Source organism: Cibotium barometz, chromosome 58 (assembly GCF_041138505.1).
Source record: "Cibotium barometz isolate CiBa-2024 chromosome 58, ASM4113850v1, whole genome shotgun sequence".
In the NCBI taxonomy this organism is placed as follows: Eukaryota; Viridiplantae; Streptophyta; class Polypodiopsida; order Cyatheales; family Cibotiaceae; genus Cibotium; species Cibotium barometz.
The window spans coordinates 5,676,042-5,702,135 of NC_141103.1; positions in this window are offsets into that span (position 1 = coordinate 5,676,042).

A 26,094-nucleotide genomic window follows, 5' to 3' on the forward strand; every position below is an offset into this window, starting at 1 on the left:
AACATCCTCGTTACCACTGAAGTTTTGAGTGAGCTTAGCCACTTGTACTACCTTGCTTCTAGGTTCTCTCTCAGGCATACCCCGCATGTTTTCCGCAATAGATCGTCCAATCGTCTGAGCAAACGCTGCGAGATCACCTAGGTGAGCAGGCATAGCTGGTGGAGGCACTTCCGGGATAGCCTGGCTGATAGGAGTTGGCGTTGGTCTGAGTAGGTTGGCAAATGACGTAGGATATGATATGTGGCTAGGCCTAGCTCCCCTTGGATAATGGTTATGATAAGGCAGTCTTGGAGCATACGCCATTGGCATACTAGGAGGCGTAGGAGCTACATGAGCATGAGTAGCAATAGGTACATAAGGCCGATAGGCACTGCCACGCACTGTTGTAGGTACTGTTCCACTAGGTAGTGGTGTCATACTAACTACAGTGGTAACAGGTGCGCTTTCTGTCATGCTCATCATTGGGGTAGGCATTGTGGAGTCCTTAATGGAAAGTTGAGCCAAGGTTGGAAAGCTAAAGTTACTACTCGTGGGCTCAACCTGCATTGAGACTCCAGGCGAAACAACATACGAAGGGTCTATGGGACTCACCGAGGGAGTCTCCAATTGTGATAGGGTTGGTTGTTTGGCCTTGCCCGTATCCAAAAACCTCATAGGGCCAGTGGAAACTAGGTTCACTCCCCTATTTTGCCTCTCAATTTGGATAATCCTATGAATAACCTCACATATCATTTGCTGTTGCTCTTCTAGATTAGTGGCGCTAGATGTAGATCGTAGGACTTCTAACCAACCCACATGGTATGTGTAACCCGTGTATAGGTCCGTTAGAGTCTCTGTGTGTAGATCATATTCCCAATTTTCATTGAGAAATATCCCATCCAGACTTGGTGTGCCAAACGGTTCTCTTGAAGTGGACGCAAAGTCACTTCTTATGGGTTGGCTTCTAGGAACCTCTACTTTAGGAAGAGCATCGGAAGTTGGTAGCTCAGTAGGGCCCTCATTAAACGAAGTGGGTAGAATATCCACATGGACACTCCTTGGGAGGGTAGGGTCTACATAAGATGTGAATGGTGAATCTACTACCCCTCCTTCTTCATTTACTTCGCTTGTCGCATGCTCAGAGCGTGTAGCTCTACTAAAGGTCTCTATTAGACGACTAAACATGCTAGATCCAGGTTGTGGGGCCCACACTAGCATGTTTTGGCTTGTCTCCTCAGGGTTCTTGGTAGGGTGTCCTTCCATGGCTTCTGAGTCATAGGATGAGTCACTATCCACTATTCGTAGATCTTGGGTTGCACTCCCTTGGGTTCCAGCCGAAGGCCAAGATGCCAACGTGGAGGGATGGTGTGAGCCTGCGTAGACTGAAACGCTTTCTAGTGGCTCAGACTCCAGCACCCGACCAGAGCGTAGACGCATGTGACGTGGGTACCCTACGTGCGTTGGTAACTACCCTTGAAACTCACACAAGTGGTTTCTTAGGTGTTTCGCACCCCGTTTTTACTTGTTTTTGTGTTGTTTTTAACCCGTTTTTGACCCCCTTACTTATGGTCGAACCTGGACTAGGGCGTGTGATAGCTCGAAACGAGCGTATCGTTTAAAGGGTCCTAGTGTGCTTTACAGCACCGTGTTCGCCTATCTAGAGCTCCTGTAATCCTCAAAACAGTCTGTTTCCCTTGGGGGGAAGGGGCAAAAGCCTATTTGCTTGTGGAGGAAAGGGTGAGGGCTTTATCCCACATGCTCACTTTACTCCTTGGGGAGTGGGCTACATATAGGGCACAACTTCCCATAAGCTCTCACTTGAAAGAAAGCTATGGAGGCTCACTCTCCTATATATATATATCAAAAGACCGAGACCGGGGCCAGGGCCGTGGGTCAATTGGGGTTCTTTCTTTTCAAAATTTTTTTCTCCAATTAGAAAATCTTTCCTCTCCACACGTTCGGTTCTTTCTTTGAAAATAAAATTTAATTTTTTCTTTTTTATTTTTTATAATATTTTTTATTTTTTATTTTCTGTTTTTTTTGTGAGATAAGTTTTCTAGGGTTTCCTTAGGGTGCAGCCTTGGCCGCGGCGCAGTTCGCACACACAGCACAGATCTGGGGATTCAGAAATCCCCCTCACCCCCTCACACACAGAAACCAGATAACAGAACGCACGCCCACACGTGGAGCGAAAAAACAACGAAAGAAACAGAAATGCAGAAGACAAATTGCAGAAACAGAGAATGAAAACCACAGAAACACCTCAACAGCAACACAGACGCTTTCCTACAGTGTAGATTAAATCACTGAGGCCATATGTGAGTGTTCTTGTTGGAAGAGACTCAGTGAGTCCTCGGGCCACCCCCTTCCTAGAATAGTCAGTATGTCCAAGGTGTGGGCATCTAGGAGAGGGTTGGTACTTATAGGATTTGCAGGAATGTTAGGCAAGGGACCAAAGCCCGATGGGATCGAAGTCATAGGGGGTGTAAAACTTAATGACACGCTTGTTATAGGCATGGCCAATGGCATGGGGAGGTGAATTGGCGGCATAGATCTCAATGGCTCGAAGATGAAAGCCATTGGGTTTAGTCCGTGTGATCCCTGGCACTCCCTCTATCGTGGCCATGTCGGAGTGCCTAAATGCTCCTTAATGAGCAATTATAGGTTTTTTTTGGGTTTTGTTTTGTTTTGTTTTTTGCTTTTTATACTTTCCCACATCCCGTACAGCCTCAAGAGGCTTGGTGTACTCTTCGTTAGATCAAACGGGTGTCTGTTTGCACTAATTAGCTTAGGCGTTATACGTATGTGAATGACTTGAGACATTTTTCCAAAAAGGCATATGCTAGGAACTTCGTAGATGGAAGAGGAGGTCCTAAAACCTATTTTCCATCACTGTCTCAAGACGAAAAATATTCTTGAGATTTTTTTTCCTGTTTTGCAGCACGTTTTTGAGGGTGTTCCAAAAGGAATTTTGAAAACTCTGTATGAGGGAGTTGTAGTATTTTTAGAGTACAACTTTGTTTTCTTGAGTCATCCGTGATTTTGTTGTTTAGACACTCAAAAAGTAGCCCGAATATGGCTTGTCGTCGTTTTCGCGCTAATTTTTACGATTTTTCATGGTTTTTGGGCTATTTTTTACCTCGATTTTTGGGTCAAATTTTGAAGAGTGGGTCCAAAATCGAAGAGCTTGATGTCAGCTTTCCGATGAGCCCCAGAGTGCCTTCATCGGATATACAGTTTAGGAGATAAGGGCCTCTAAACAAAGGTGGTTTCGAGAGTTTTTTTTGGCCGATTTTTTTTTGCTGGAATTTTTCATCGGAATTGTCTTTCACGGTCGGAATTCCCTTTCATGACCGAAAATTTTTCGCCAGAATTGCCTTTCATGGTGGCCAAAAATTTTAGCAGGAATTCTCTTTCACGATCGAAAATTTTCGTAGGATCTGCCTTTCACGGCCGGAATTGTTTTTCACGCGGCCAGAAATTTTCGCCAGAATTGCCTTTCATGGCCGAAAACTTTCATCAGATTTGTCTTTCATGGCTGGAAAATTTCACTGGAATTGTCTTTCATGGCCGGAATTTTTCACTGGAAAATTTCACTGGAATTGTCTTTCACGGCCAGATTTTTTCGCGGGATTTACCTTTCACGATCGGAATTTTTCACGGGATTTGCCTTTCACGGCCAGGATTTTTCGCCGGATTTGCCTTTCATGGCCGGATTTTTTGCCGAATTTGCCTTACGGCCAGAATTTTTTGCTGGATTTGCCTTTCATCACAGTTGGAATTTTTTGCTGGATTTGCACAGCTGGAAATTTTTGCTAGAATTGCCTTTCACGGCCAGAATTTTTTGTAGGATTTGCCTTTCACGACCGAAAATTTTCGCTTGCATTGTCTTTCCGATCGGAATTTTTCACCGGAATTGCCTTTCATGTAGCCGGATTTAAAAAACATGGGAGTCTAGTGGGAAATACAAATTTTCCTTTTTGGGAGGAATATTTTTTGAATTTAACGCGGCCGAATTGTCTTTCCGGTCGGGATTTTTCGCCGGAATTGCCTTTCACGCGGCCGGATTTAAAAAAACGTTTGGGAGTCTAGTGGAAAATACAAATTTCTCTTTTTGAGGGGAATATTTTTTGAATTTAAAATGAAAGGGATATGGGCATTTTCCCAAAAAGGTAAGTGGGAATTAAAAAAGTCAACCTTTTAATAACACCCCTTACACCCTTCTTCATAAATGACCCCCAAAATGTACAAATTGACACCTCATGAGCATCTACTCATTGAAAGCTCATTAGCCTTAATGAGTTATGTAACAAAGTGATTAAGGATTAATCCAAGATTAATCCTTTCTCTAATCTTTCTCTCTTTTACACTAATCAAAGACTCTAATTAACCACTAATCTCTAATTAATTCACACAATTGAGCACATCATTGGATAGAGCAAGGGAATGCTAATCTTAGTGCATCAACAATGGTGTAAATTAATCTAAAATAGGAGATTAATTAGACTCTTAATTATAGTCTCCTCAAATTTCTCAAATCGATGTTCAAATTTCTCAAATCGATGAAAAAATTGAAGTTATTAGGTGTTTTGATGCATCTAGATGCTTTCAAAACACTCAAAAACCCCAATTTTGACTACTCATATAATTAATTTAGATCCCAATTAACATATTTTCTAAATTTTTTACCTCTTGAACAAGATTAATCACCCTTAATGACAATAATCAGTCCATCAAGAGAAATTAGTCAAATTCACGGATTTTTTTTTATGGTTTTATGAATTTTTTTGAAAGATTAAGCTACTCCTAATGCTAGCACTCTAAACCAAACAATTTCAACAACAAACACACAATTAAACTAGAATTAATGATCTTAGTTCTATGTTTAACACTAAAGAGATCTAACAATTTCAACAACAAACACACAATTAAACTAGAATTAATGATCTTAGTTCTATGTTCAACACTAAAGAGATCTAACATTCACTAAAAATTGCATTCTATTGCATTGTTTTATGCAATGGATGCAAACTAAGCCTAATACAAACTATGTGCAAGCCCTAAGAACATAAAAAAGCACAAAAACAATAATAAAAATAACAAATTAATCTAAAAATTAAGCAAAAAGCATTCTTTTCAAAAATAAAAAAGAGAGCTATTCTACACCAAATCTCACACAAATCACCATCAAATCCACATCTTTTTCATGGAAAATCATTCATAAAGATAATGGGCAATGGGTTATGTGTAGATTAGAGGCAAAATGATGGAAAAAGCCAAGGGATGGCTCCCCGTCTCAGCGGCATCAAAAATGTTATGGCTCACCCTAACCCTCCTTGAAACATATCTAAAAAGAGATTACCTGGTGAACCGCAACTGTCGTGAGGATCTTTCTAATGGCCGAGCTCGTAACCCTTGAGGTCTCCAAGCTTTATAACTTCTTGTTGAGAAGCAATTCCACCGCATCTCCCACGAGCGTTGTCACACCGCCGCATTGCACTACAGGTCCTCGTCCCTCTAAGAGCAAGACTCAATTGCACAATGGGAGAGTATGTTGTATTATGAGAGAAATTCACTTATATACATGGCCATAAGTGTTTACACTCACTTAAACTATGGCCGGCCGAGCACTTTAGGCTTATAAGAGGCCTAATGCTATTACAATGACTACTCTCATAATATATCCATGAAGTACATCACTTAGGCTTATAAGAGGCCTAATGCTATTACAATGACTACTCTCATAATATATCCATGAAGTACATCACTTAGGACTTCATCCTAACTTGATACCACATGCTCTTGAAGTGAGAATCACCATATATTGCTACCACACGCTCTTGAAGCAGGAATCGCCATAAATACTCCGGCATACCATTATAGGTGCCCATTGAAGTTGTAGCTTCGGACACTATTGCTTCATATCTTGAATGTATGACTCTTTAGTGTATCTACCGTGACTCCTTGATGTGAGATAATGGCAGTAGCTCTTGTTAATCCTAGAATTGGATTAACACCCCCACATGCTCGTAAAGTTTAGGCACCACCGGAGGATGTTTGGGTATGATGGCATGGGGAAGAACGGGATTTCCCATGGCTTCTCGAGCACTAAGAGACTTGAAAATTCCACACTGGGCGCTAATTGATATACCAAACATTGTCCGATGGTGACCAAACTTTGCAAGCATGTAGGCCCCTCCATATGCTTATAAATTTTGGTCACTATCGAACGATGTTTGGGTACAATGGCATGGGGAAGAGCGGGATGTTCCATGGCCTCTCGAGCACTAAGAGACTTGAAAATTCCACACTTGGCGCTCATTGATATATCGAACATTGTCCGATGGGGTGACCAAACTTTGCAAGCATGTGGGGGACCCCACATGCGTGCAAATTTTGGTCACCATCGGATGATGTTTGGGTACGATGGCATGGGGAAGGGCGGGATCTTTCATGGCCTCTTGAGCACTAAGAGACTTGAAAATTCCACACTCAGTACTAATTGATAACCCAAACATCATTTAATAGTGACCAAACTTTACGAGCATGTTGGAGGGTCCACATGCTCGTAAAGTTTGGTCACCATTGAACGATGGGTACGATAACATGTGGAAGAAAGGATTTTCCATGGTCTCTCGAGCACTAAGTGACTTGAAAATTCCACACTGGGAGCTAATTGATAACCCAAACATCGTCCGATGGTGGTGACTAACCTTTGTGAGTATGTGGGGGTCCCTTATATGGTTGCAAAGTTTTATCATCATTGGTCCCTTACATGGTTGCAAAGTTTTATCATCATTGGATGATGTTTAGGTACGATGGCATGGGGAAGAGCGGGATTTTTTATGACCCCTCGGGCACTAAGAGACTTGAAAATTCCACACTAGGCACTAATTGATAACCTAAACATCATTCGATAGTGATCAAACTTTGCGAGCAACCCCCCACATGCTCGCAAAGTTTGGTCACCATCGGACAATGTTTAGGTACGATGGCATGGAGAAGAGCGGGATTTTCCATGGCCTCGCAAGCACTAAGAGACTTGAAAATTCCACACTGGGCGCTAATTGATAACCCAAACATCATCCGGTGGTGACCAAACTTTGTGAGCATATTCTCCCCAACATGCTTGCAAAGTTTGGTCACATCGGCGGAAGATATTTTGGTACGATGGCATGGGAAAGAGCGGGATTTTTTTGTGGCCTCTCGAGCACTAAGAGACTTGAAAATTTCATATAGGGTGTTAATTTATAACCCAAACATCGTCGGATGGTGACTAAGCTTTATGAGCATGTGGGGGGGACCTCCCACATGCTCGCAAAGCTTGGTCACCATCAGACGATGTTTTGTTACGATGGCAAGGGGAAGAGCAGGATTTTCCATGGCCTCTTGAGCACTAAGATGAAAAGATGTAGGGGGGAAGAGAGCTTGAGCTCTTGCAGCACACACACACTCACAAAACCCTAAAAGAGAGCACATAAGGTGAGAGGCTGAAAATCTTCTTCTTCTTCACTCAACACTCAACACACCATATACAAAGATAAGAGTACACACAATATGAAAGGTACTCAACCAAATACATACTAGGGTTCTCTATAGTGTGAACCCAACTAATTGAGCTGGCGCTATAACTATGCCAGTCTCTAGAATGGCTGTCACATAGCCTGTCATCCCACTGGCCGCATATCACCCATGATCTCACCAACCATGCCACTGGTGTAAGTGTGGGGCCTATTCCCCAGGCGGGTCATCAATGCCCACCGCCTCACTAGATGAGCTCGATATCTCAACACTCCCCCTCGAGCTCAACTCCATCTCATGTACACCAAGCAAAGCCCTGAATCTGCGGAGCTTCTCTATACCCAATGCTTTGGTGAAGATGTCAGCGACATGATCCTGTGTGGTGCTGACATAAACAAGGTCAACGTCTCTTGCCAAAACTCTGACAAAATGGTAGTGGACCTCTATATGCTTCGTGCGAGCATGAAAAACTGGGTTCCTGGCCAACTGTATACTGCTAATGTTGTCACAGAAAATGACAACTTGTTGTCTATCCAGTGATAGACCCAAATTTGCAAGTAGCTTTCTCAACCAAGCTACCTCACATGCTACCATAGCAGCACCTTTGTACTCAGCCTTTGTACTGGATAGAGCAACCGTAGGCTGCTTCTTGCTGCTCCAAGTCATAGCAGCACTCCCCAAAGCAAACATGAAGCCACTAATAGATCTCCTATTTGAGATACTACCAGCCCAATCAGCATCTGTGTACCCATGTACACATATCTCTGTCCCAGTTTCATAAAATAGTCCATAATGCAAAGTAGACCTCACATACCTCAGTATGCATCTCAATGCATCCAAATGCGGCTTCCGTGGAACCTGCATAAACTGACTCACCAACCCAACAGCATAGCTCAAATCTGGCCTGGTGATCATCATGTAGATCAAGCTTCCTACTATGTGCCTATACATAGTAGGATCCTCCAAAATCTCTCCAGAATCTACACTCAACTTGCCATTCTGATCCAATGGCACTGAGATAGGCTTACAGCCTGTCATACTTGGACAACATGTCCAAGCCATACTGTCTCTACAGTAATCCAATACCATGTGGTGACCTAATCACCTCAATGCCCAAGAAATATCTAAGCTCCCCCAGATCCTTCATCTCAAACTTCTGTTTAAGCAAGATCTTTACATCAAAGATCTCTGCATCATGGTTCCTTGTTTAATGATCAGGGGTGGTTGCAGGATCAGGGTGCCCAGTTTTGTCCACTCGGGCACCCTGTAAATAGTAAAAAAACAGGCATTTATTTACCTTTAGTGGCCAATCTCTCCTAGCTAACAAAGGAATTTCATTTCAAGTTCTTTTGTTGGAACGTCACATGCAAAGTTGGGAATATAGTTGCATAATCTAATTAAGCATTAGATAGTTAAAAGTCCTCATTTCCTTAGGTACAATCTCAATGTATACACCATGTCCCAAATTTGGGCTGGTTCCATAAAATGCTAATATCTTTCACATATAAACTCATATGAGATTTCCACTTTGCATCTTAGATCTTTACATAATATAGAGCTTAACTTGATTTTTTGAGAAATTTTTAAGCTATTTGTCTATTTTTTTAAAATATTTCAAGCTCTTTAAAGTGTTATAATATATGCCACTTTTTGCACCCACAATAACTACGACTTAAAAATGCATAATCTTGTAGATCAAAAGAGTGATAGATAGTGAGACATTGGTAGAATGTGGTGGTTAGTCAAAATTGCAAATCCAATGGTTCGATTTTTAATGATCTCTTTTCTAAAATTCTTCCAGGCTATCAGAAGGCCTGCAAATACTAATAATCTAATTAGTAAAATTACATTTTTGATGTAAATCATCTAAAACCTATAGGGGACTAGTATACTTGTATTGGTGCATCTATGGAAAAAAACATAGATCACTCTAAGTATGGAGAGATCATTTTTTAATTGTTTTATCATATTTTTGGGTAATTTTGATAAATTAGACTAATTTATATTAATTTAAGTTATATTGAGGGTAAATTTGAGTGTATGTGTATTTTCTATTAGTTTCTTGATCTCGTTTGAGGTACCTTTCTCCCCCAAATTTGTTGTCCAAGAATTGTCCCAGTCCAGCATAAACTGGACACCCTGATCTTGCAACAACCCTCAGGTCATCTACATAGATGACAACAAGCACAACCCCTTTATCACTGTGTCTCACATACAGCGAGAAATCTGCATTGGCTACATGAAAGCCAATAGTGATAAGATATTCAGAAATCTTGTCAGAGCATGCTCTTGGTGCTTGTTTAAGCCATACAAGGCTTTCTTCAACTTGCAAACATGCTCAGGGTGACTCACATTCTCATAACCAGGTGGCTGCAACATTTATACCTCTTCCTGCAAATCCCCATGCAAGAATGCATTCTTTACATCCATCTGATGTAAAGACCATTGCTTTGACGTAGCCACTGCTATCACAACTCTCACTGTTGCCATCTTGGCAACAGTGGCAACAGTGCTGAAAGTTTCCTCATAAACAATGCCATATGTCTGCGCATATCCTTTGGCCAATCTAGCCTTGTACCTGCTTATGCTTCCATCACTGTTATGTTTTACTTTGTACACCCACTTGCATCCAATGGCTTTCTTGCCTTTAGGCAATTGCACTAAATCCCACGTCTCATTTCCATATAGTGCATCCATCTCCTCATCCATAGCTTTCTCCCAACACACATTTCCAATGGCCTCATCAATGCATGTGGGCTCTACAACCTGCACAACTTTTGTCATGTATGCATAGTGATGTGCCACATAACCATCATAGGTAAGCCTCTGCATAGGATTCTTTACTCTCCCAGATCTTCGCAGCTTTGTATTCATGGCTTCCATAGCCTTCTTTACACCAGGTGTTCTCATAGCTAGTATCCCAAGATCCTCGTTAAGGCTCATCTCTGTTCTCATAGCTAGTATCCCAAGATCCTCGTTAAGGCTCATCTCTGAGCCACTAGACTCTCCATCAACATGAGAATGCCTTGCAAAAATGTCAAGCATACTAAGGGGCTCAACGACTTTCTCTTTGCCTTTATGTGATGTACTAATCACATTTGTAGGACTGGTATTATGACGCAGCCTGCCACTCCATGGTCTATCAACTGAACCACTAGATGAGGACTCTCCTGATCCACTCAAAGACTGTGATTGCTGACTTGCATTTTGTGCAACCACATTTCCACTCACATCAGCCCCAACAACAGCTTCTTTTTCAGCAGCATACCATCAGCAGCATACCAGTTGCTCATCTCATCAAAAACAACATCCCTGCTTACCCTCAACTCACGTGTAGCAGGGTTATAACACCTGTATCCCTTTTGCTCAAGGGAGTATCCAATAAACACACATTTTTCAGCTTTGGATCCAGCTTAGTTCTCAGCTCATCTGGCACATATGCAATGCATCCAAAGACTTTCAGATGAGACAAATCAGGTTTTCTGCGAGTAAATCTCTCCTCTGGAGTTACATCATGTATGGCTGCAGTTGGAGTCCTGTTCATGATGTAAACTGCTGTAGAAACAGCCTCATCCCAATAGCTATGCGGCATATTCTTCTCTCCAATCAATGCTCGCGCAGTCTCAGCAATGTGCCTATTTTTTCGCTTAACAACTCCATTTTGCTCTGCGGAGTGTATCTGCATGTAATCTGTCTCCGAATACCATTCTTCTTCAAAAATTCAGAGAACTCATTGGAGAAGTACTCTCCCCCTCCATCTGAGCGCCTTGAGCTCTTTCACATCTGCAGTAGTTGGATTGATCTCTGGTATCTCCAGTGCCTCTTCATGCTCACCTTCTATATATTTATGCCATCATTTGACATCTTCCCAGACACACAAAATTATCAGAAAATAGCACTCTGATTTGTCATGCACAAACTGCTGTATTTTCTGTAGCGGTACTGTACTACACTCAAATGTCACAACCAGTGACCTCAATGTGCATACATACACCCAATGGAAATTGTTGATCTCCTTGCAGCACACACAATGTCTGCACAACCAATCTGTCTTCCTGCAGTTCTTAAAACATAGTTCTGAGAATCGATGACTTACCCGCAGTGCTCGAAATCGCATGCTTTCTAAAAAACGGAGGTCGTAATGTGCCCGAAACACGTTTTTGACTCGAAAATATGTATCCTATATTTTGTCTTATTGGACAGAATAGTTGCCCTATAGCTTTACTCCCACGAAGAAAGCTCCTCAATAAGAGATCGTTTGTCGGTGCCTCCCGTAGAGCTCTCGACAAGGGTATAGTCGCCAATACAAATAGGGAAGAGTAGATGAAGCTCTTACCCTCGTACCACTTCTTGTGCTTCTCTTGCTTGCAGCTCAGCCCTTAGCATGAACCAGGCTTTAATACCATGAAAAGATGCAGGGGGGAAGAGAGCTTGAGCTCTTGCAAGCACACACACACTCACAAAACCCTAAAAGAGAGCACACAAGGTGAGAGGCTGAAAATCTTCTTCTTCTTCACTCAACTTTCAACACACCATATACAAAGATAAGAGTACACACAATATGAAAGGTACTCAACCAAATACATACTAGGATTCTCTATAGTGTGAACCCAACTAAATGAGCTGACGCTATAACTATGCCAGTCTCTAGAATGGCTGTCACACCTGTCATCCCACTGGCCACATATCACCCATGATCTCACCAACCATGCCAGTGGTGTAAGTGTGGGGCCTATCCCCCAAGCGGGTCATCAGTGTCCACCGCCTCACTAGATGAGCTCGATATCTCAACATAAGAGACTTGAAAATTCCATACTGGGCACTAAAAGTGAACCAAACATTGTGCGATGGTGACCAAACTTTGCGAGCATGTGGGGGGGACACATGCTTGCAAAGTTTAGTCATCCATCACATGATGTTTGGGTACGATGGCATGGGAAGAGTTGGATTTTCCATGGCCTCTTGAGCACTAAGAGACTTGAAAATTCACACTGGGTGCTAATTGATAACCCAAACATCGTTCGATGGTGACCAAAATTTGCGAGCATGTGGGGATCTCTCGGACGATGTTTGGGTATGATAGTATGAAGAAGAGTGGGATTTTTTGTGGCCTTTCAAGCACTAAGAGGCTTGAAAATTTCACATTGGGCACTAATTGATAATCGATTAGTGACCAAACTTTGCGAGCATGTGGGAGGGGGGTCCAAACGATGTTTGGGTATGATGGCATGGGGAAGAGCGGGATTTTTTGTGGCCTCTTGAGTACTAAGAGACTTAAAAATTCCACACTGGGTGCTAATTGATAACCTAAATGTCGTTCGATGTTGACCTAAACTTTGCGAGCATGTGGGAGGGGACCCCCTCCACATGTTCGCGAAGTTTGGTCACCATTGGAGGATGTTTGGGTAGCGAGATTTTCCATGGCCTCTTGAGCACTAAGAGACTTGAAAATTCCACATTTGATGCTAATTGATAATCTAAACATGTCGGATGGTGACCAAACTTTGCGAGCATGTGGGAGAGGGTCCCCCCCACATGCTTACAAAGTTTTGTCACCATCGGCGGCGGATGATGTTTGGGTATTACGATGGCATGGGGAAGAGTGGGATTTTCAAACAATATGATATCCAAATTAAAAAAATCCATAAAACAAGAACATCAACTAAAATGAATGATCCTCAATAAAGACAACTCATAAAAATGTAAACATTAACTAAGTACATCAAAATGTGAGCTAACCCAACTACTATGGGTTTAGCCACTAACTCAATAGATCAAGCTATCCTAGCTAGTCCGAGGTTACTCACTATCCATGGGCACCCAATCAATATCGTCATCCGAGACTGGTGTTCGACGTGCGCATCGAGGATGCTGTGCACGTCAAGGAGGCTATGTTAGCTGCTCTATTATAGGGATTGTCAAATATTTGCAAGGAGGTCTACCTGAAAGGCAGGATCATAAGCTAGTGCTAGTGTACTCAGAGCTCATGAGTCCCATAAGCTGCCCACTATAGCCCTCTCCCTCCCTCTCGATGTCATGCTACTACAAGACATATCTATCTATAAATGTAAAATCTGTAATGAACAATGGTTCGTGCCTACCACTCTATGTTTGTAAGCTCCTTTGCTGTAAGGACATGTTGCTCATGTGAAGGAGCACTGCTGTGCCAGCACCATCACTCGAGGTGCCACTGGGACCAGCACCACCTATATGCTCGTGTGTTATGAGCTGGCTCTCCTGAAGGACTCTCTCATATCCATCGAGCTCGTGTGCACTCCACTCAATCTTTGGAAGCACCTCGGGCTCCTAAACTCTGTCGTCTCCTGGGCGACATCGAGTTCTGAGTCAATAGTAGCTGATGTAAAATCTAGTGGCATGTGAGTCTTAGCATTGACTTGAGCGAAGCCTGGGTGAAGATCGTGAATGCCGAGAACTCTGTATGTGGCAAGGTCGACTCGTGCTTGGCAAGAGGGACATGTTGAGAAATGTATTAGCTCCTGGGTGACGTAGGACAAATGGAAAATATGTCCACATCCCAGAGCATATCCAGTGGTACTATCTATGTCCTCCAGGCATAGAGTGTAGGAGGCATTACGAAGAAATGGTGGTGCATCCTGAGGGAGAGGTCACCAAAAAACCTTCGTAAACAGGCTGTGGTGTAATGAAGCAACACCTTTAGTTTAGGTCTAGGGACTTGGTCATGGGCTCAAGTATAAAAGGGGGCTCATGGACTATCATTGTACCTTTAACTCTTTACATTTCTACCTTTTGAAACCTTTTGACATCTTGGCTCTTTTCTTAGAGATGGCCTTTCATGGTCTAGGGCTCATGGAAAGCTTGATAGCCATCCTCTTAGTGGGAGGTTAACTCACTTAGGCATCATGGCCATTGTATGAGATTATCCTTAATTTTTTATTAATCCATGATGATTTGTCCCTAATTTGAGCTTTATGATCACTCCATTCTAATTGGTATCAGAGATCTTGGCTTAGATCCTTGCTTAGGAAGTGATTAGTGATAATAATTTTTGAATTATGCCTAATCCAATTTTCAAATGCATTTTATTAATCTTGATTAGTGATAATCATTTTTAGATTACTGTTAATTTTGAACTGTATTTTCTTGATCAAGATTAGTGTGTTAACCCATTCCAAGGGTTACCAAGAGCTACCGCCATTATCTTACATCAAGGAGTCAAGGTAGATACACCAAAAGGTCATACATTCAAGATATGAAGCAATGGTGTCCAAAGCTACAACTTGGACATGCGCCTGTAATGGTCCGATGGAATACTTAAGGTGATTCTCGCTTTAAGAGCATGTGGTAGCAAGTTAGGATGAAGTTCCAAGTGATGTACTTCATGGATATATTATGAGAGTAGTCATTGTAATAGCATTAGGCCTCTTATGAGCCTAAAATGCCCGATCGGCCACAGTTTGAGTGTGAACACTTATGGCCATGTATATAAGTGAATTTCTCTCATAATATAAGAGACTCTTCCATTGTGCAATAGAGTCTTGCTCTTGCTAATCCTCTTACTAATCTCTCTCTCTCTAATGCATGCTAGTGAGTGTGTGTGAGTGATGTGAGGTGAGAGGAGGGACGAGTACACGTGATGTGAGGTGAGGAGTGACAACGCTCATGCGAGGCATGGTGGAATTGCTTCTCAAGGAGTTGTAGAGCTTGAAGACCTCAAGGGTTACGAGCTCGGCCATTGGAAAGATCCTCACGATAGTTACAATTCACTAGGTAATCTCTTGTTGGATTTGTTTCAAGGAGGGTTAGGGTGAGCCATAACATTTTTGGCGCCGCTGCCGAGGAGTCATCCCTTAGCTTTTTCCATCATTTTTCTCTAATCTACGTATTACACATTGCCCATTGTCTTGATTAATGGTTTTTCATGAAAAAGATATGGATTTGATGGTGATTTGTGTGTGATTTGGTGTAGAACAGCTCTCTTTTTTGTTTTGAAAATAATACCTTTTTGTTTAATTTTTAGCTTAATTTATTGTTTTTGTTGTTGATAATGTGGTTTTTAATGTTCCTAGGGCTTGCACATAGAGTACATTAGGCTTACTTTGCATCCATTACATCAAACAATGCAATAGAATGTAATTTTTAGTGATTTCTAGCTCTCTTTAGAGTTAAACATAGAGCTAGAATTGTTAATTTTTACTTGATTTATGTGTTTTTTGTTGGAATTATATGCATTAGAGTTTTAGCAAGCATTAGGAGTAGTTTAATCCTTCAAAAATTTTCTTGCAAAATCATCAAAAAAACTCTTGAAATCGACTAATCTCTCTTAATGGACTAGTTTTTGTCATTAAGAGTGATTAATCTTGTTCAAGAGGCCAAATATTTAGAAAATATATTTTTGGGGTCTAATTTAGTCATGTAAGTAGTCGAAATTAGTCGAGATTAGTGTGTTTGAGTGTTTTGAGAGCATTTAGATGCATCAAAACACCTAATTACATCAATTTCTTCATCAATTGGAGAAATTTGGCTTTCCCTTGCTTAATTTTGTCTTAAAAGAAGAAACCAAGATTAAGAGCCTAATTAATCTCAATTATACATTAATTTACACATTAGTTGATGCACATAGCTTAGCAATTCCTTGCTCTATCTAATGATGTGCTCAATTGTGTAAATTAATTAGGGATTAATGGTTAATTAGAGTCCTTGATTAGTGTAAAAGAGGGAAAGATTAGTAGGAGGATTTATCTTTGATTAATTTTTAATCACTTTTTTACATAACTCATTAAGGCTAATGAGCATTCAATGGGTAGATGCCCATGAGTTGTTAAATTATCCGTTTTGGGGGTCATTTGTGAAGGGTGTAAGGGGGTGTCATAAAAAAGGTTGACTTTTTTTATTCCCACTTGTCTTTTTGGGAAAATGCCCATATCTCTTTAATTTAAAATTCAAAAAATATCCCACCCAAATAAGGAAATTCAAATTTTCCTCTAGACCAAAAAAAAAAAGAAGAAGCCATGTGGCTCACGCCGTGAATCATTTGTGCACTCACGTTTTAAGGGTTCACGTCCTAGGGGTCTGCGCTATTAAAAAAAAAATACGCGTGAGCCATGTGACTCATGCCGTGAACCGTTTCTGCACTCTCACGTCTTAAGAGTTCACGTCTTAGGAGTCCCTGCCCAAATAAAAACTAAAAAAAATCAGTTCACATCTTAAGCGTTTCACGACGTGAACCCTTAAGTGTTTTATGTCATGAAATAGTGTCCGCGTAGAATTATTTTTTTTGGTTCATGTCCCGAACATTTTACGACGTGAAACAGTCCCCACGCCAAAAAAAAGAAAAAAAAGAAAATTGTTTTGATAAATTCTGTGAAGTTTGTCTCACGTTCTAAGCGTTTTATGGTGTGAACCCTTAAATGTCTCACAATGTGAAATATTCCCCATAAAAATAAAAATAAAAATAAAAAATAAATTTGATAAAATCCGTGAAGTCTGTTTCACGCCATGAACTGCACCCTACTAGTTCACGCCGTGAAAGGAGGACCGTCGGAAAAAAAAAAGACTCTGGAAAACAGCCCTGTTTGGAGGCTCATATCTCCTAAACCTTGAATCTCGTGAAGGCTCTCTAGTGCTCATCGAAAAGCTAACATCCAGCTCTTTGAAATTGGTCTCGACCGTTCGAGGTCAAAATCGATCGTTTTGGCCTACGACCATTAGCCTCAAAATTTGACCCAAAAATCGAGGTAAAAAAGGATCAAAGCACTAAATTTTTTGCCAAAAATAGTGCAAAAATGACTTCAAACCATATTGAGGCTACTTTTTGAGGGTCTAAACGACAAAATCACAAACGACTCAGAGAGAGACAAAGTTGTAGTACTCCAAAAATACTACAACTCTCTCATACTACAGAGTTTTTCCAAATTCCTTTTGGAACACCTTAAAAAACGGGTTGCGAAATAGGAAAAAAAATTTCCTAGATTTTTTTTTCATCTTGAGACAATGATGGAAAATAGGTTTTAGGATCTCCTCTTCCATCTGGGAAGCTACTAGCATGCACCTTTTCCAAAAAAATATTCCTAAGAGGTCATTCATGTGCGGGTGTAGTGCCTAAGCTAATTAGGACAAAATGGACACTCGTTTGACCTAGCGAGGAAGAGTACGCCAGGCCTCCTAAGGCTGTAACGGGCTGTGAGAATATGTGTGTGTGTGTGTGTGTGTGTGTGTGTGTGTGTGCTTGCTCATTAAGGAGCAATTGACAACGTAAGACATGGCAACGATAGAGGGATACGTGGGCCGACACTCTCACTGAACCCAATGGCCGACATCTTCGAGCCATTGAGATCCATGCCACAAATGCACCTCCCAATACCATTTGCCATGCCAACAACAAGCGTGCAATCGTGTTTTACACCTCCTGTCACTTCAATCCCACCGAGCTTTGGTCCTTTACCTAACATTTCCATAAATCCTATGGGTACCAACCCTTTTCAACCCCTAGATGCTCACATCTTGGACATATTGACTACTCTAGGAAGGGGTGTTGCCCAAGGACTAAGTGAGTCCCTACCCACAAGAGTACTCACATACAGCCTCAGTGACTCATACAAAAATACGGCTGTATAGATCTCCAAAATCATGGGCAAATATGATGGAATAACTGATCCTGCTCAATTTATACAAATGTTTAAACAATGATGCGAGGCCTTTGGAAATCCCAACTGCCCCACCAAGATACATGCATTGAGCCTATGCATAGTGGGAAAGGCTAGTCGATGGTTCATCACATCGATGTCGACAATCAAGATCAACTTCAAAACCTTGAAAATAGCCTTTATCGATGGCTTTTCAAGACAAGACAAGGTGATCGGTGGAGTGCAGCAAGCGAACTATATTGAATTGAGCATAAACCAAAAGAAACCATTAGAGACTTTATCCTTCGGATAAAACTCTTGGACTCACGATGTGAGTCATGGAAAAAATTAAACGATTCTCAATTGAAGAGATGTTTCATGATGGGCTTAAAGAATAACAGCTTGCACAACTTGATCATTGCATCTAATCCAAAAACATTTGATCAATGTTGTAAAGATGCAATATGGTTAGATAACAACATGATGGCAGATGATCATGATACGAGATGTTCCTCATCTAAACCAAGTGAAGAAAATGGCTAAAGAACGATCGATCTCAGAATTTCTTTTCTTGAATTCTATGTAGCCTTGCTTAAAAGCTTTCAATCGACATCTCTAAGAGAGGATGAGATCCTTCAAAAACAAACATCCTTAATGTCTCTCCAAGTGGTGAGTGAAATGCCTTGTGTGTTCAGTGCAATCACTATGACCATCCTAATCCCCATTGTGCGTACAAGGCACCTGTTTTTCTGTACTACATATATTGCAAAACCTTTGGTCACGACACATCCCAATGTCCCAATTCATCTACAATTAACTCAAAACCTCCATTTCTCGTGCACCAAGCAGAAACAGACCAAGGCTAGAAACTGCTCAAGAAATAGTTAATTGAACACTTCAGTGTTTCTATTGTCGTGGACCACACAAGGTGGATAATTACATAGTTTAGAATACTTCCGTTCCCACAATCACTGACACTTTGCAACCCCTATGTGAATGCTGCGGCATTGACCACATGTTCCAAGATTTCCCAAAGCGAGTTACTTCATTGCAGCCTGTCTCACACAATACAACTCTAAATATCTTAAGTGTGCAAAACGGGCGATTGTCCACGGTACCCTTGAATATGCTTATGCGATTACAAGCCAAGACACAAGAAACAGTAAAAAAGAATGCAAAAGACAATACTTTGAAATGGGTAGAAGAACATGCTTTAAAGAAAAACTCAAAAGAGAAAGCAAAACCCTCTAAACCCAAGAAAAACAAGGGGTAACAAACTGTAGACACCAAAGTTGAAATAAAGGATAGCGATGAAGAGCCTGTGGAGGACATAACCCCAAAAGAGCCAAAAGCTACACATGATTCAAAAACATCCACCTCAAAGGCCACCACTCAAACCACAACACCCACATGTGCGATATAGAATACAAAAGCCTGAAAGAAAGTTCGTTCTCATCGCATGGGTAAACATAATGAAAACCTAACGATTCGACGAAAGTCAGAAGATGAAACATGTTTTAGAGCATCGCTAAGTGAGGATGAAACAAGTTCTGACTCTTCACTCAGTGCACTTCCCAGACTAATCCAGAAACTAGAACCCGCCCAACCATCCCAAATTGAAAATCATGATCACATGACATATGCGGAATGCAAAAAGCAAGCTCAAGAGAGTATGCTTAGCATGATTGAGTGTCTTATAGGATCACTGGTTGTGATTGAACCTCATAAGGCCAATCCTAAAAAAGCAACCAAAATATAAAACCCGGAGGAGTATCGCTTTCCCTTTTAAGAGAAAGACATACTCTTTACAGAAGAGTAATTAGAGACAGAATGCACGAATTATGCGGTTGGAAAAGCACGTGAGGAATTAGATGAATCCCTTAACGAAATTAAAGCAATCTCTCAAAACCTTATTTTGGAGGAATGCTCTTCTCTCATGTGGTGAAGCCAGCATAGCATCAACACTTGCACCTTTAAAGGCTAAACATGAGTTATACCAAGACATAAAGAGCTCCATAGAACAGGATTGTGAGGATTCACAAGTTTCCAAACAGAATTTAGTTAGAATTGTCAGAGGACCGAGTGTACCATTGTACACATTGGGGACTCTTGAAAAAGATGAGAGCCAAAACAAGGATGAAAATGAATGGGAATATGAAACCAAAATGGGATCTAAAGCTAAAACACAAAATGAAACATCCATGGTTTCTCTTAAAGATTCTATCATGGTATGGTTAGATTTCCTTACGGCGGCGGGCAATGATGTTAAGCGCAAACGCGCGTTAATTATCCCTCGAGCTAGTCATAACATCCTGTATGATGTCGTCCTTGGTGGAACTTGGATACGTGACTCGTTGTATTCACTTAATGAATCCATGCAAATAGTCACCTTGAACACTCCTGCAAGCATTGTTTAATTGTTCTTACGGGAGGAAGACACCTTGGAGGAGCTAGAACTTCCAACCTATCTTACTGAGAATATCCCAAGAATTATGGTTGGATTAGAACTTTCCAATAAAATCACCACAATTCAAGCACAGCTTTATCCAATAAGAGAGCAGAATCTCATGACCCTTGAGTTGTGGAATTTGTTAGGTCAACCAACACTCATGGATCATCCTGAAAGAATTCCATTTACATAAGACTTGAACATGCCATGTTTGGGGTACTTTGAACATACAATGTATATTGAAACTAACCCCCTTACTTGCAAGTTTTTTGTGTTGAGTATGTGTTGGAAGCAGATTTGATCTTGGGGTATAAATAGACTATTGCTGCCCAAGCACCATTGTGCTTTGCTATGCGATGAATCTCTAGCCTCAATAGAATGTGACAGATGAGTCGTAAGGGTCGACATAGCCTTACCATAGACTATATCAAATAATGCTTTCTTAGTGCAGTGTGAGGATAGTTATTATATACAAATTGAAAAATGTGTAAATACTTATTTCATTGCTTAAGCTAAATCATCGAAAATATCTTAAGGTTTGGAATTACCCTCTTGCTCCAGAGAGAAGTCTTTATCCTCCGCATCTTCTTGGCCATCAATCATGTTGGTTCGTGCAGTTGGTTGCTTCTTCTTCTTCTTCTTTACGTGATTGGGTGTGATATGACCTTTTTGTCGATAGTTGTAGCACATCACATATCTAGGTATAAAATCTTGCTTCTTCTTTGCATCATCACTCTTTTTTTATTGTTGTTTGCACCACGATTGTGGTTATTGTCAGAAACAACACCTCTAGTATCATTGGTGTGCTTGTCAAACTTACAAAAAGGAACAAACTTTTTAAAAATTTTAGCATGAGAATCTTGAGGTGGTTTGTTCTCTCTGAGAACTCCATTATTTTGCTCATAATTATAAGCCAAAGATATTTTCATGGATAGAGGGGTTGAAACATATTGATCTCTGCTCTAAGAGTAGGTTTTAATCCGACAATAAATTTTTGCTTTTAGTCCTTTGATCTCACTCTTTCAATGGCTTGTAGTTGTAAATAATAAACTGACGGCAGTGCGCTGATTGACAAAACAATCTTAATTTTTTTTGAAGAAAATGTTTAAGAGAGAAACATCTTCACCATTGATTAGTCAAGAAGATCAGTGGTTTTGAGCTTGAAAGTGGTTTTGGAAGGTGGTTTTCTTGAAGGTGGTGGAGAAGAGCTTTATCCAATGGTCAAAAATCCTTTTGCTTTTATTTAGAAGTCCCCAAAAACATGTAACTTGACCTTTCTAACTCACAAGTACTTTTGATAGTGCCTTGCAGCCTTTTACCTCTTCCTTCTTCCTGTGTAATGATTTCTTGATTTGTTAAAGCCTTAAGAGTTTCTAAAAATAATTTCCATGGACTCCTTTGATCAAAAGCTTCCATAAAAATTTTGTTTTGAATTTTTCTCCAAAAATTCTTCTCCTTGAGTGGTCTGAGTGGTCCCCAAACCTCTGATACCACTTTAGGACATTTATGACACTTGGAGATGAATTCTTTATCTTAAATATAAAAATTAGAGAAAACCATAGACTTGAAACAAATTAGTAGCATGAACCTTACATAAACAAATTTATAACAAAATAAATAAACATGAAAGCTTAAAAATAAGAGAGATCCTTCATGAAGGAACACGTCGGGCGAACGACATCGTCTTCACCGATGAGAGAGGGTGAATCAAAAACCTCAGAGCTAAAGATGTCATTGCTGTGAATACCAATGCGAAGATGATTATTCAATTTGTAAGATTCCTCCCTCCAGCTTTTGAGGTGTACAGGTGTAAGAACCTCCCCTTCTCATCTTGTAATTATTCCCCTCTTTGAAATAGAAGAAAGATCCTATTTTACCCTGTTTTAGCTTGGAGAGAGAAAATGTCTAGAGAGAGATAATCCAAAATTGAGATATTTTTGGATATAAAAATCATCCTAGCGTCTAAAATGGTTTTCCCTGAAACATAAATTCAAAAAGAACTTTCCAATGTGCAATTGAAATTAATTAAAAATGTGTATAATGGACCTTAGCCTAAGGGTCTAGATTTTCAGAAATTTTTAGATTATGGTCCAATTAAGGTTCCTATGGACCAATAAGATTAATCCAAGTGTGGGGAGGAGATAAATCCAATGAATAAAAGAAAATACCCAAAAATGAGTAAATGTCCACATAAGATGAAGAGTTGACTGAGTATAAGGTTTATTAGTTAAAAACTATGAGATATTACTAAAATAATGAGATATTTTGATATAATGATACATTTTTGTTGACACCTTGGTAAGGAGAAGGGGGGACTTCAAGGAGGCACCTATTTCACACATGTGGTGGAGTTTTTAATTCAATAAAATTGTGATATTTTTATCTCTCCTCTCTCCTGGATCAAACCAAATCAAAAGGGAGCCAAACTAGGTCCAAATCTTGTCCAAATTCAGCCCAACTGAACCTGGAAAATTCTAGAACCTAGTTGGACTTGGTTAGAGGCCTCCCTCACCTATAAATAGATCCTTAGTCTTTTGTAAAAAAATCTGTGAACTATACCATGCCAGTATTACATTAAAATAATGATATTTTTTATTATCCCTTAAAAATCCTCTACTTTTGGAGAGAGTGGAGCCTCTCTCTCTCTCTTCAACCATCCTTGGAGCTTTCCTTTCAACACACTAACCAATTGATTGGTTGAGGGCTTCTTCTAAGATAGAGAAGCAAGCAAAAACAAGAGGTAAAGTGTAATTTTATGGTTTTTCTCTACTATTCTCACCCCTCTCAAGCTTGAGAAGTTTCTAAATTAAGTGTTTATGATGCAAATCAAACTTTTCTTATGAGTTATAATGAATAATTAAAAAATACATTTATGCTTAATTTTTTATGTTTATCTCTCCCCCCCCAAAGAATGGTCATTCCTATGACCAATTCTCTATTTAATTGATGCTTCTCATGGAGAAATTCTCAATTCACGAATCAAACTCTAGGCTTATGAACCTAGAGGTTAAGAAAATGATTTTTTATACTTATATACTAGTAAATTATGGTAATCTTATGAGTTAAATCCATAAATTGGATTTAAGGTTAAAAGACAGTTATACTATCATAATTACATTACTAAGTCTTATTCTTTTCAAAAATATTAAAAATTGTTAGTAATAGTAGCGAAGCTATGGTAAAATTTTTAAGAAATTGATACATAATTCATTCTTATGTATAACGTGAAAAGAGGACTTCCTAAATATTCTAAGATTAAATATCCTAGGCTAAAATAATGATTTTCATCACATTCAATGGAAAACTAATTTTTAAGGTTTATGTATAATTAAATAATTAAGAAAAGAGAAAATTATGGTAATTTTATTTAAATGATAAAAGAGAAATTTCCATGACATTTGGAATTCAATCATTTAAATAGGATGAGTGAAATTCTTAGCATATTGGAATTAATGGATATTTTATTTAAATTTAAAGAAAAATTTTAGATAAATTTATTTTATGCATGAGAAATATTTAAATGATAAAAGAGGAATTCCCATGACATTTGGAATTCAATCATTTAAATAGTAAAAGTGAAATTCTTAGCATATTGGAATTAATGGATATTTTATTTTAGATAAATTTATTTTATGAGAAATATTTAAATGATAAAAGAGGAATTCCCATGACATTTGGAATTCAATCATTTAAATAGTAAAAGTGAAATTCTTAGCATATTGAATTAATGGATATTTTTATTAAAGAAAAGAGGAATTTTAGATAAATTTATTTGATGATAAAAGAGGAATTCCCATGACATTTAGAATTCAAGCAATTAAATGTAAAAAGAGGAATTCCCATGATATTTGAGATCCAAGAAATTAAATAGAAAAAAGAGAAATTTTTAGTATAATTCAATTTATGAATATTTATCAAAAGTGAAAATATGGGTAGAATTGATTTTTGTAAATCCCATGAATTCTTTTATTTAAAAGAGGAATATTGAATATAATTCATTTGAGAAATTGAGAAAGAATATGGAAATAGTCATCGAGAAAAAGAACCTTTATCGAAGCCAAACAATTGGTAGAAATTTAGAAAAAGCCCCATTATCGGTATCGAAGTAGGAAAAGCTACTAAATGGGAATAAGATGTGAATGGGATGCGATAGGATGTGAATGGATATGATAAGATGTAAATGGGTTGTGATAGGATGTGAATAGATGTGATAAGATGTAAATGGGATACGATAAGATGTGAATGGGATGTGAATAGATGTAAATGGGATGCGATAGGATGTGAATGGATGTGATAAGATGTGAATGGGATGTGATAGGATGTGGTGTGATGAAAATGAATGTGGATGAGATGTGAAGTAAATGGATGTGGATGTGAATGATGAGATGATAATGAGATGAGAGGATATGTGAAAGGGTGAGATGGGAAGTAAATGGATGTGGATGTGTATGTGAAAGAATGTGACGTAAATGGACGTGGATGTGTATGTGAAAGGATGTGGATGTGTTTGTGAAAGAATGTGATGTAAATGGATGTGGATGTGTATGTGAAAGAATGTAATGTAAAGGAATATGGATGAGATGTGATGTGCTGAAAAGAGATGTGGATGTGAATGTGAATGTGGATGTGGATGTGGATGTGAAAGTGATGTGGATGTGGATGAGATGTGATGTGCTGAAAAGAGATGTGGACGTGAATGTGATGTGGATGTGGATGAGATGTGATGTGATGTAAGGGGATGTGGATGTGAATGTGATGTAGATGTGGATGAGATGTGATGTAATGTAAAGAGATGTGGATGTAATGTAAAGAGATATGGATATGAATGAGATGTGATGTGAGTCGGGATAAGTGTGAATGGGTGAGATGTGACGTGAAATGGATGTGATGTGATATGATGTAAATTGGGATAGATGTGAATGGATGATATGTGATGTGATGTGAATCGGGATAGATGTGAATGAATGAGATGTGATGTGAAATGGATGTGATGTGATATGATGTACATTGGGATAGATGTGAATGGATGATATGTGATGTGAATGGATATGATGTGAATCGGGATAGATGTGAATGAATGAGATGTGATGTGAATGGATGAGATGTGAATGGAATGGATGAGATGTGAATCAGGATAGATGTGAATGAATGAGATGTGAGGTGAAATGGATGTGATGTGATGTGGATGGGAGTAGATATGAATGGATGAGATGTGAATGAATGTGATGTGGATATGGGTAGATGCGAGTGGATGAGATGTGATGAGTATAAATGTGGAAAGATGTGATGAGATGGAAAATGATGTGATGAGAATGGATGGACGACGGGAATACATATGATTGGACTTGGATTAAGTAATGTGGATTGATGTGGAACAATGTGAAAAGACGAGAGTTTGTTATATAAACTATATTTATGACCTGTTTTTAAATGACCGTTTTATGTCAAGAATGTTGGGGAAGCATTTTGACCGTCTTGTGAATGAGGTCGTAGAGACCTAAGTGATAAAGTTGCAATAGTTGTGGCGGAGAGTCAATGGAG